Below are 10,641 nucleotides of genomic sequence, written 5' to 3'. Positions count from 1 at the left end.
TTGAAGCACGCCCCTCGGTACCAATCAAGAAAGAATGAGGAATATCTGTTGATCACTAGCGCAGAGGAGACATTAACTAATCAGGCAAAAGTAGATCACACCGTGTTAATACTAACTATGCGCCAGCTCTTGGTTCAACGCTAGCCACTATCTTAGGGTTACCCAAACATGTCTTCTGCAATTCAGTTTTTATAATAGCTATAATAACTAAGAAAAATGACTTATAATCTTGAACCTTTACTTGGTTCTGTATTATATTCCCTGTTTGAGATCACAGTAATCTTTATGACAAAAAACAATCTTTTGAACACACTTTAAATGAGCTGAAGTCTAGCCTATTTTGAATCCATTTTAACGTGGAGTAAGGTGGGAGGCACAACCTTATCTCAGGTAAGGCAGGGCTCTTCATAAATAGCACAATACAACATAACATTTGAAACATGAATCAAAGAAAGATTAGGAGGGCTTTTTAACTTTCTTTTTGTGGAAAAAGTGGCAGAATTCTTCCATGTTCTGCAGTGTAACCTTTAAACAGATCAAAATCTTATTATCTTCCAAAAATGCATTTAAATTCCAATTTCAGTGTGAAGAGTAACACGAAATTTCATATATAACTTATTGACAACAGGTTTATTTATCCCACTATAAAACATCAAGTGACATGAATAAATACCAACCAAATTTTTTATTTCTATACAAATCCAAGACTTTTGCTACAAATAATTTTAGTGTGGACAACACCAACTTGGCAAAGTACTCTCCTAAGTGTTACATTTAACTAAGTTAAACTTTAAAAGTACAATTTAGAATCCAGAGTGTATGGTAACAATAATCACAGATCTGCATGGGTTAACAAAAATCAAAGGCTAGCCTTACATCTCTTATGTCTTTAGGAAACAGTGTTAATGATCAGAAATTGACTAGTCAAAGCAAATGGATATAAGATAGGTCTTCAAATGACAGTGTGGCCTTTCTATGTCAGATTCAATGTATAAAAGAGAGCACTTATTGGTTATCTTGCTGGTAAACTTACATGAACTTTCATTTTATAAACTTTTTACATAACACTTAGACAAGACTTAGATATAGTTCTCAGATGCATACATATATCTAGTCACATATATTTAGGGTGTCAACCATATTGTCATAACCTAAATAACAGCTGTTTGTTTAACCAGTTACAAAGTAATCATTTAAGACTTTAAAACAGGTACAAACCCTAATTCCTTTAAGACTTAGTTTCTCTTAAGTAATTAAACCTAACAAATATAAGAAAATTATCAATAGATGAGAGGAGATCAATGTTTCAGACTTTGCTTTGTATTAGTACATTAAAGTTCAAATAACTTTACCTGACTGTGTTCATTATAGCCAATGTAATCACAAACACAAACTTTTTAGAATTTATCTTCCACACACCTTCTGTGACTTACTACTTTACATCTTTAATTTTGTCATCTTTCATCTTAGACTTTAGCACAAGAATATTACTTTACCAGAAAAATACTTTTCGCACCCAGAAACATTTCTTTACCTTCTAATTTTCCATACTAAAGTATATTTCCATATCTATGACTTTCTTTTATCTTTTCTAATTTGGGACCCTTTCTTAAATTCATATTCTGAAACAGTCCTTGTGAATGTTATGTGTGCATTTAATTTACACAACAAATTTCATCCCAGGAGAGGGTTGGACAATCCAGCATATACAAAAACTGTACCTTATTCTTGTGGCTTTTTTGTTTTTGTTTTTGTTTTTTCAGTGCTGGGGATTGAACCCAGCAGGGCCTTGTGCTTATAAGGCAAGCACTCTACCAACTGAGCTATATTCCCAGCCCATGTGCCTTAAACTTTTTTCTCCCAGGTTGCATTTAAGGGGTTGGGGCACAGTATGTTTTTAAGCCTGACCTCTTTCCATTATCATTATCACAATGCCATCAACTTTGAGTTCCCCACAGTCAATTGTATCTAGAGACTACTTTGTGCCCTTTAAAAAAATACTAGGCATATTGATATGCAATGGCAGAGGCCCTTTACACCCTTTTATTCAGGATTCCTTGAAGATCCCTTTTCCATGGCTGACTACAAAACACAGGTTAGCCTTAGTTTCTTTTTCTTTTTTGGGTGCAGTTATTTATTCTGCCAGTCTCCTCGGGCATTTAGTTTGATGGGATATGATTACAACAAGAATTACTTTGCCCCAGTGATGAATATCTCCTGGCCAAATGGGGCATCCTGTCAGATCTTAAAAGGGGAGATTATTCTTGTCTTCAGGTCATAAACTGACAGTATTGGAACCTACTACCACATTCTTAGTGGCCAGCAGCCTCCACCCCACCACCTCCCAGCAGCAAGAGGGACTGGAAGGCAGGGCAGATCTCAGGTTCTCTGGCCATTTTGCTACAGCCCAGGCAGCTTTTCTGAGGTTCCCCCTCCCCCCAGTTTAGGGCTAGTGTCCTTTACCACAGTGAAATGATCTATGACTGCCTGGGGCCAGGTTGAGAAACAGTGCTGCAAATGTACTGTTTTTAAACAGTGGTTTAAAAGATTGAAATCTTTTTTAACCCTTTCTTCTGTTGTCCTGCTTTCCTTGCACCCCTTTGACACCTTCAACTTAATTCCTGACAGTTCAGACCCTTTGTCATAAACTGCATAAATACCTGTGCATAATATCTTTCATATACTTTACCCCTGACAGACCAACTTCAATGTTAAGATTGTGTAATAATCCAGAGAAACCATTTAAGTCCAGATTGTGTTATAGTAAACTCTCTTTCTCTTAGACAGGCTTCCCATTCAGCCAAGATCTCTCTGCTCAAGAGACTGCCAGTAAGATCAATGTAGCCTGGCCATGTGTTAAAGGGCCAGTAACAGACAAAAAACATACAAGAAAGGATCAAAGTCCAGATTGTGTTACAGTAGGCTTTCTCTTAGTCTTATACATATAGGTGGTCCATTCAGCCAAGATCTCTCTGCTCAAGAGACTACTGGTAAGATCAATATAGCATGGCACATGTCTTAAAGACCCAATAACAGAACCCCCTGCCAAAAAAAAAAAAAAAAAAAAAAAGACAAGAGAGGATCATTAAAACCAGGTACCTTTAAAACAGAAAGACCTGCAATAATCCAGAAAAGTTCTTCAAAAGTCAGATTGTTACAGTAAAAGATTATTTTAAATAGGCTTATACCTTTTGGTGGCCTTTCTTCAACTTAATATACCCCTGACAGATGAACTCCAATTGCAAGATTGTACAAAAAAGAAACAGAGAGACAACCAGGGGGAGCCATGGCTGACAGATGGGACCCTTTAAATTGACCAGCCAAGATCTTTCCCAAAAGACTACTTATAGAATCAATGCAGTACTGGCCATGTCTTAAAAGGGGCAGTAGCAGACACAAACAAAACAATCAGAGGGAATTCCCAAATTCAAGGCCAACAAACAGATGAGAACCTAGAACAGATCAGAAGGGAGTACATATCCCTAGGTTCTCAAGTCCTATTTAACTGCAAGTCCTACACTAGTGGCACCACCAATGTCCCCAGAAAAAGGGACCAGATATTCCCATAAAGAGGAACCAGATGTGTGGAATTAAGGGTCTTGGTGTGCACACTGGGGGACTTACCAAATGGCCGAAATTGTTATAACTTTCCTGAGTTCAGTTTCCTTTTTCTCAAAGTGGACCATGATGGAGCAACCTGTACTGTTCAGGGAGAGAAAGTGGGAGTTCCCTGAAGGAAAAGGAGCTTTGGCAGCTGCTGGGAAGGTCCATCTATAAGCTCATGTACCACAAATAACAGGCAGGAGACAGGAAGCAAATCTCAGATCAACAAGCTTCCTTTTATTCTGGAGCAAAGTCAATCCATCAGGCATGGAGGGCTCATTTTCTGGGTATGGAGATGGCCCCCAGGTTACAGAAGGAGTCTGGTTTTTATAGTTTACAATGAGGGTGAATTAATCATTGGAGACCTCAGTCATGCAGTTTGGACAGTCAGGGACTGAGTTGTGCAGGTTAAAATTTTAACTCAGGAAGGTAGTTGTAAAAAGTTTGAAACTCATTTTCACTGGGAAACTCAGTGTTCACTGCTTATCTTCCTTCTTCTGGGACTCGTTGTTATCTAGCGCTTCACTATTTGCTTTTCCCAGGACTCATCTACAATGGGGAAGGGTTGAAAGTCCATGGCTCAGCGTATCGGTATTCACCTCTTCGCTTCAGGACCCATTGTGGTTGTGAAGGGATGAATGTTTGCTTTGGTGGAGATGTTGGGGATGAACCTGGGGAGGGATGAAAGTTTGCTTTTTCCCTCAAGGTCCATTGTTACTGATGCCACCATTTATCGGTGACAAGTTCTTCTTCCTCAGATGTTGAAGTATAACATTAGAGAAGCACGCCAAGGCAAGCATATTAAGCAGGTTATATTTAAAGGTTGTAACATAGACTTCTCCTGCGGGGAAGAAGGGGACCATGGCTGATGTTCTAGAATCCCAAGAAGCGAGTGAACCCTGCAGCTTTTATACATTAGGGTCTCCTTTGTTCTCCTGTTCTTTTCCCCCTTATCTCTCTCCTTCCTGCCTACATGACTAGGCCCAGGGGATGCTAGTGAGATGGCAAAAAGGTGAGAAGCAGATGGGCAGGAGGGAAGGGCCAAATGGAGGTAGGGTCTCAGGGCGCATTAATTAGCAATTTCCTGCCTGCAGTTTTTTTGGGAGGGGTAGTATAGGCAGGTAACCTAATCAAAAGGGCTTTAGAGACACTGACATTCCAGTCTCCAAGGGGCAGTCTCCAACTTCCCAGACTCAAATGGCCTCCATTCATTGATTCAGTCCAATTACCTATAATTTTGGTTTTGTTACTGGGAAAAGATGTACTGGGAGAGGTTCTATGTTTGGCTAATTTCCCCTTCCTTCTCCCAAGCCATACCGTCTCGCTGTTTTTCTTGGGGAGCTGTCTTGAAGGAATATTATTTTCCATACCCTTTCACCATCAGTCCTGCCTTTACTCACAGGAACAGCTCCTCTGGCTCGACCCCCCAGGCAAACTCACCCATCTCCTAACTTTCCTGTAGTTGGCTCTCAACAAGTTTGCCAGCACCATGAATCCTCAGCAAGGAAGTGGGGTTCCTTGGAGAGCCAGACCTGATCAAAAAAGCTGGAGCAGGGGCTGCTTTCGGTTCCTATCTGGGGTGCCAAATTTGTTGCCGAAATCTTGGTCTTTATCCCCGATGCCAATTCGATAATGAGGACATGGTTTTGAGAAAAAAGAAAAAAGAAAGTTTATTGCTTTGCTAGCAAAGAAGAAACACAGGTGACTCCTTTCCCTAAGCCTGTGATTCTGCTCATTGGCAGGAAATGGGTGCTTTTAAAGAGGTGATTCAAAGTCTACAGTCCACATGTTCTCTGTCTGCAGTTGTAATTTACTTGTTAATTTGGGAGACAGTCTTTTCTGAGATTTTCTGGTACCAGCCCCAAAGTCAGGATTACTTTGTTCCTATGGTGGGTGTGTACTCAAGGACAGAAAACTCTGCTTAGGATGGGGAAAAAGGGTGATGCTGTTTTCCCTTTCCCCTGAGATTAGGGAGGGGGAGAGATTAAGGAGGAGCAGAGAGAGAGGAAAAGAAAGAAACTTGTCCATTTAAAAAATAAGCTGCAGTGGCAGAACTGCAAGGGTTATATTCAAAGCATAAAGTAGACCAGTGTTACAACAGAGCAGCTATTGAAAGGTTAAAGTGGCAGAGAAGAGCACTTACAAATGGCTTCTGGGCAAGATCAGTTCAATATTAATATTGCTCCAAGTTTATTCTAGGAGCCTAAAAGAAAAAGAAGGACTCTGTCATTGGAGGAGGTCCCAGAGGGGGTACTTCATCTTAGGACAAGTGGGGTCCTTGACATACAAGAAAGAAAAGAATTTCAGTGCAGGTCAGAGACATAGATTTATTTAGGAAAGCAGATATTTATTCAAGGGAGAATGCAAGCCATCTTAATAGGGAGAGACAGCAACTCATTGGTCTGGGGTGTTAATATTTATACATGGACAACAGCTATAGGCTGCACTACAGAAGATGGAGCAGTTACACAATTTCACACCAGTTTTTCTAGCACTTGCTCCTTGTCCTTAACTCATGTTAACTTTTTGCATGCAAGGACCAAGGGCATGAGTGGGTTGCCCAAGTGTTTCTTGTTTGGATTTCAAATGTTCATGGATGTTTCCTGCATTCCAGAAGTTCTTGGGTACTCTCTTACTCCCCAACCCCCCAGTACTGGGGATCAAATCCAGGGTTGCTTTACCACCAAGATGCATCCTGAGTCCTTTTTATTTTTTTATTTTGAGACAGGGTCTTATTAAGTTGCTGAGGGTCTCCCTAAATTTTCCATCCTTCTGTTATCAAAAGTCTGATAATGAGGATATGGTTTTTGAGAAAAAGGAAAAATAAATTTTATTGCTTTGTTAGCAAAGAAGAAATACAGGGGACTCCTGTCTCAGGGTCTGTGATTCTACCCATGAGGGGGAAGAGAGGATTTTTCTTTCTTTTTTTTCTCTTTTTCTTTTGGCGGTGCTGGGGATTGAACCCAGGGCCTCTACCAACTGAGCTATCTCCCCAGCCCAGAATAGAGTATTTTTTAAAGAGATGATTCAAAGGCTACATTCTAGGTGTGCCCTGATCATAATTCACTTGTTAATTTGGGAGATTTCTTAGATCTTCTGGAGTCATGTCCTGAAATCTGAATCACTTCATTCCTGAGGTGGGATGTGCTCAAGGACTGATAACTGCGCCTAGAATGGGGAAGAAGGGTAATCCTGTTTCTTCCAAGATTGAGAAGAGAGAAAAAAAAAAAGTGTATTTTTAAAAATAATAAATACAATGGCAGAGCAGCAAGGGCTGTATTCAAAGCATGAAGTCAACCATTACACTCCTGCCTGTCTCACCAGTCACAAGTGGTGCCACCTTGTCTAATTGAATGCCTCTCCTTTGAGACTCAAGTAGTACATCATTCTTCTTCTATATTCCCAAATTCTTTTTTCCCTCGTGTGTGTGTGTGTGTGTGTGTGTGTGTGTGTGTGTGTGTGTGTGTGTTGTGGGGGCGGGGAGGGGGAATGCTAGGGATTTAACCCAAGGATTCTTTACCACTGAGCTATATTTCCAGTCCTTCTTATTTTTTATTTTGAGACAAGGTCTCACTAAGATGCTTAGTGTGATAGTGATCCACTTTATGCTTTGAATGTAACCCTTGCTGCTCTGCCACTGCAACTTATTTTTAAAATGGACAAGTTTCTTTCTCCCCCTGCTCCTCCCTAATCTCTCCCCCTCCCTAACCTCAGGGAAAGGGGAGAACAGGATCACCTTTTATCCCATCCTAGGCAGAGTTTTCTTCTTTTTTTAAAAGAATATTTATTTTTAGATGTTGATGGACCTTTGTTTTATTCATTCATTTACAAGTGGTGCTGAGAATCGAGCCCTGTGCCTCACACATGCTAGGCAAGTGCTCTACCACTGAGCCACAACCCCAGCCCCTAGGCAGAGTTTTCTGTCCTTGAGTACACACCCACCATAGGAACAAAGTAATCCAGACTTTGGGGATGGCATCAGATCTCAGAAAGGACTATCCCCCAAATTAACAAGTAAATTACAACTCTAACAGAGAACATGTGGAATGTAGACTTTGAATCACCTCTTTAAAAGCTCCCATTTCCTGCCAATGAGCAGAATCACAGACTTGGGGACAAGAGTCCCCTGTGTTTTTCCTTTGCTACCAAAGCAAAAAACTTTCTTTCCTTTTTCTCAAAACCATGTTCTCATTATTGGATTGGCATCAGGGACAAGGACAGAGCTTTCAGCAATACTTAGGGCCTCTCTAAGTTGCTGAGGCTAGCCTATTAATGTGAGATACTCCTGCCTCAGCTTTCCAAGTCACTGGAAGTACCTGTGTGTGCCATTAGGCCTAGCTGAAATACTACTTTGAAGGTGTGTTAATATAGGAGTTTACCCCTTAAAGGTGCTTGTCTCCATTATGTTAGAAATACCATAATGCCATACTGTTTTGGAAACAAGAGGGCACTCAGAAATTAGTAGAAACCAAACTTCATTTTACACCAGCAGGCCCAGAGATCAGCACTCCAAAATTCTGATCCCTGATCCACAGTTTCTTACAGTATTTACAGGTTATTTGACGTCGTCTTAGACCCATCCTAACATTGGGGATTCATCCTATTTTTCCTCTTTAAAAAAAAAAAAAATCCTAATCTATGTGGCTGAAGGCCTTGTGCAGGGTCTCTAACATAAAGCATGCTCACAGAACAGATAAGAAGAAACAGCTCTTTTCACAGACATCTATTATATTTCAGGAGGGAGTAGTCAGACTCTGAATGCAGTTATTGACAATGCAAAATGTAGGAACCCTCCTGGGGAAACCCCAAGAGACGGGAGGGGAACTGATCCCTTTCCCAGGCATTGAACACTTATCATAACGTTTTTATAGTTTCATTTCACAACCAGGTCTGATTTTGCCACTACAATACAAAATCAAACACATGCTTGGAAGTGGGTGGGCAAGGCAAAGTTTACTTCTGCCAGGAGGGCGTGATACGAAATCTGGCTAGCAAGAACACATGGGCAGGCAGTCCACCTATTTAATAGCCCTAACACAGTGCTGCCCTTCACCTTGGTTGGAGTACTGGATTATAATCCAGGGGATTGGCTAACTTTAAAATTAGGGCGGGCAGAGGCAAGGGCCATAATTAAAATGGCTACAATTAGATCCAATTAAGGCTTGAATACTATATGCTGAAAATGGACCACCAGACTTTTTATTTCTCACACTTAAGCTAACAGCTTCCTTCAAGATACCCTGTACTTTTTTTTTTTTTTTTTTTTTTTCCACATAAGAGGTTTATTAAGCAACCAGAGTGTCTCCCTGCAGGGTAAGAGAGAAAATAAGAGGAAAAGAGAAAGGAAAGAGAAAGGGCGTGCACTAGAGAGAGTGGAAAGCAAGGAGGAGAAAGGGAGTCGGGGAGAGAAAAGCAAGAGAGCAAGAAACCCTGTACTTTTAATCCATAATCAAGTCCTTTCAACTCTGTGCCCCAAAATATATCTTGAGTACTTCTATTTTTTAATACATGGAAGAAACAACAACCTTGAAAAGCAACTTTGCTTACACCCATAAACACCAACACCTCTCCAAAAGCAATGGCCTTGAAGACGATACCCAGGCATCCTACTCATGCATCCCCACTGCAAAACCATTCAGTCTAAACAGTCATAAAGAGTAACTTAGTTTATTTTTGTTCTTCTACTCGAGACCCCTTACAATTGTTTTCCACATAGTAGGGAAAGTAATCTTTAAAAATCTGTAAATTAAACTGGGTTATTCTTTACTTGGGCCAGGCGCAGCGTTGCACACCTGTAAACTCAGCAACTCAGGAGGCTGAGGCAAGATGATCACACATTTGAGTCCTGTCTCAGCAATTTAGCAAGGCCCTAAGCAACTTAATGAGGCCCCGGGTTCAATCCCAATAATAATATTAATAATAATTATAATAAAATCCTTCACTTGGGGCTGGGGTATAGTTCAGTTGTAGAGTGTTTGCTTAGGATGCCTGAGGTCCTGGGCTCCATCTCTAGTACTACAAAAAACAAAACAAACAAAACAAACAAACAAACAAAAAAACCCTTTCACTTATTTCCCAATGCAGTTTGGAATAAAATCTAAATGCTTCATTATGCATTAAGATAGTATTTAACAACCAAGTGTGGTGGCACACACCTGTAATCCCAGCAGCTTGGGAGGCTGAGGCAGGAGAATTTCAGATTTGAAGCCAGCTTTAGCAATTTAGCAAGGCTGTGGGCAACCTAGAGAGAACTTGTCTCAAAAAATAAAAAAGGTTGGGGATGTAGCTCAGTGGTTAAGTGACCTTGGGTTCAATTCCTGATACAAAAAGAAAGAAAGAAAAAGAAGGGGCTGGGGCTGCAGCTCAGTGGTAGAGCACTTGCCTCACACATGCGAGGCACTGGGTTCGATTCTCAGCACCACATAAAAATAAATATATTGTGTCCATGTACAACTAAACAAATCAAAAGAAAGGAAACAAAGGACAGTACTTAAGGCCATTCATGCCCTTGTAGTAACTTACTTTAAAACACTAAGCTTCATCCCCAGCTCTTTTCCTTTTGAGACAGGGTCTTGCTAAAATAGCTCAGACTGGCCTTAAACTTGTGATCCTCCTGCCTCAACCTCTGAAATAGCTGGGATTATAAGCCTTTATGTCCATGCCTGGCTCTGCACTTGCCCACTTCTTTGACATCTTCTTTTGCCTGTCTCTGGCATACTAAGGATGCTGCAGCTTTTTTGTTTTATTTTTTCAGCTTAGAGATGCAGTACATTTCCTTTGCTGGAAAGGCTCTTAGCTTAGCCTGCTCTTTAAGGTTCCACCTGAGAAATCACACCCGGGGAAACTCCACCACCGAACTGCATCTTGGTTATTCTTCATCACAGATCTGGTCTTCTCTTTGCAGCATAAATCACATTTATTTGTCAGTGAATTCCAAGACAAAATTTTATGCCATGGCTTGGCGCATACTCGTTAAATGCATCATTATACTTGTCTACTTGTAACCCATACTATTTTATTAGTTTGGGTTCAACTTGA

General features: G+C 40.6%; 1 long non-coding RNA gene across 1 annotated transcript in view; it reads right to left on the bottom strand.

Annotated features, from left to right (window-relative positions):
• Positions 1-838: 838 nt before the first annotated feature.
• Positions 839-10,641, bottom strand: part of LOC306660485 — a 10,317-nt gene continuing 514 nt past the window's right edge. Inside the window, exons 2-3 of the long non-coding RNA XR_013763647.1 lie at positions 3,625-4,444; positions 839-3,042 (exon numbers count right to left, since the gene is read on the bottom strand). This is a non-coding gene — a long non-coding RNA (uncharacterized lncRNA). The remainder of the gene's footprint in view (positions 3,043-3,624; positions 4,445-10,641) is intronic.

Source organism: Sciurus vulgaris (assembly GCF_902686455.1).
Source record: "Sciurus vulgaris genome assembly, chromosome: 4".
NCBI lineage: Eukaryota > Metazoa > Chordata > Mammalia > Rodentia > Sciuridae > Sciurus > Sciurus vulgaris.
The sequence above is the reverse complement of the archived record's forward strand: the minus strand, read 5'-3'. Positions and strand labels throughout refer to the sequence as shown.